Source organism: Penaeus japonicus, unplaced genomic scaffold, assembly GCF_977035675.1.
Source record: "Penaeus japonicus unplaced genomic scaffold, GWHDUDI00000001_assembly GWHDUDI00000039, whole genome shotgun sequence".
NCBI classification, from domain to species: Eukaryota; Metazoa; Arthropoda; class Malacostraca; order Decapoda; family Penaeidae; genus Penaeus; species Penaeus japonicus.
Genome location: NW_028234441.1, coordinates 11,137,493 through 11,139,992, shown reverse-complemented (window position 1 = coordinate 11,139,992; position 2,500 = coordinate 11,137,493).

Below are 2,500 nucleotides of genomic sequence, written 5' to 3'. Positions count from 1 at the left end.
TGCAAAGGGTGTCAATCTAGCACCGTGTCTGAAGTCACGAAAAAAAACTAATTTAAATTCTAGGTAGTTCCATGCAAGAAACATCTAAAGACATCATCTTTTGCCTCCAACTTTAACATTTTCCTAACGGTAAAGTTCAGGTAAAGCGAGAAAGGTGCGATTATTGTTTCTGCCAACATTATTAATTCTGGTGGGCGGGGGTGATAAACTTTACTCCCTGCATCAACTGCTCTCAAAATCGGGACGTATAAATCTATTTTTTCTTTTGTGAATATTGATAATATTTTAACAGTAACATACCTCAAAATAATAAAGAATGGAGCCACTTACCTTCTTGAGAAGAAAAGCACTTGTGTTGAATGTTTTTTTAAATGAATGTGATTTCTGAAATGTTCATCGGGTGACACATTTGCTTATCTAGATATTGTTAGATCATGATATATTATTGTAAAGAATTTGTAAGAGAAAACTAAGTATATCAAAGGAAGGTGCGCTGTCTTTATCAATAAAGAATATTATTTCTTATGAAAAATAAGTAATCAGGACACAAGGTATTTTATTATCATAAAATCCAATCTCTCAGCTTTTAAAAAGATTGCATGAAACGAAAAAAAAAATGTATCAAGGATATATATTTAGACTTATTACTGAATGCATGTTCCCTTTGGCTTAGAAAAAAAAACCAAAAAAAGTAAATAGAGGCTCTCGCTCTAGAAGTGCCCAATTTGTCCGTTGTGCGCCGTGGTGGCTCTCGTGATGTGATGTGATGCAATAATATATTTCTTCCTTTTCCTTTTTATGGTTTCCTTGGTTCTATCTTTGATTTAAGAGGACTGGGTTGCCGTTCCGGATAATTCAGGCTTAATTACACATGAAAAATTTATGATTCTGGGAGAGGTTGATCCCTAATTCACATTCTGATTATGGTTTCTTTAACTTGCATTCTCTTCCAGCCTTGTGCACTAAGTACATGCGCGGGTCTTTAGAGTATCGAGTAACAGGATACTCTTGATACCTTGCCTGACGGATGAAATCGGCGTTAATCTTGACAAAAAAAATACCATTTTTTCCTTCCACGAGTATGTTGATATACATACACTGCATCTTTCCTTACAAAATTAATAAAGGTTGTGAGAAACAAGCTATCTCCTGTGCAACCATTTCAATTTCTCACATGTTGCTACTCTTTGCGCCTAACTTCGGTGAAATCTTCTTTATCGCAGTTATCATTCTCTTGCTATCTCCTAAACTAATCATATTCTTCCCTTTCACTGACAGAGGTAAAGTCAGTGATGGTAGATTAACACCCAAGTCCAGCACAGCCAGCCTGGAAAGTATGGCAAAAGCAGACTGGAAATTTAACCATGCGTAGCTGACAGATGGCATCTTCGCTAATGGCAACAAATTCATAACGTTAACAGAGAAGCTAAATAAGGCGTAATTACACGCCTTCGCATTAGATAACAGATGTAGTATTACGAAGCAGCCACGTGTAATTACGCAGAAAGAAACATGGTTGAGGATATATAAACACTTTGTTTTATGCCTTGGCTTTGTTCTTGTTATCGTTTCTGCCGTTAAGCCTGTTTATTTTATGAGACGAAAACGTAAACAGGAAACAAAAAATAAGGGAAATGATTCACTTCGCACAGATAAAGCACGTGATTGTTGACAGAGCATGTCTTATCAGAAAAACATGAATCATTTTGTGAGATGTATTTCCTAATCTGCTGCTCTCAGAGGACGTCCTGCAATATGACTCTAAGGTGTCTGTGAGCTTGATTTTCTGATATTCTAATGTCCAATGAAGATAAATGCTCTCTCTCTTCTCCTTCCTCTCTCTCTCTCTCTCTCTCTCTCTCTCTCTCTCTCTCTCTCTCTCTCTCTCTCTCTCTCTCTCTCTCTCTCTCTCTCTCTCTCTCTCTCTCTCTCTCTCTCTCTCTCTCTCTCTCTCTCTCTCTCTCTCTCTCTCTCTCTCTCTCTGGCAAACCGTACAGAAAGTAATGGACGAACATAGAAAAAGTCGCCCAAATAGAGCATTAAATTTCAAGTAATACATCAACCATTCTTAGACTTAATTTGTTGTACGGCAGATCGACATTATTACCTATATGTACTATACCTATATACTTACACTGTATTTTTAATAAGTAAGGGTCATATACATTTTCTAATATAACTCGATTGCAGTGCTGAATATTTAAAAAGTGACATTCATTTCTTTATGGTGAGAATTATGGTGATATTATTGCCAGGTGCAATGAAATATAGTCAAAGATGCATTGAACATATCTTAGAAAATTTAAATTTAATACATTATCAACAAAACAATCTTGATACCTGCTATCTTACTTGTCTTTCCACATGATAAATCTGTAAAAAGAAAAAGAATACGAACTGAATATAATCGCATGTATCAACTAACACATTCGTAGAACGTGATAAAATTACTAGAGTTTATGGGTAAGTTATATTACGTAATACAGTTACATATATTGCG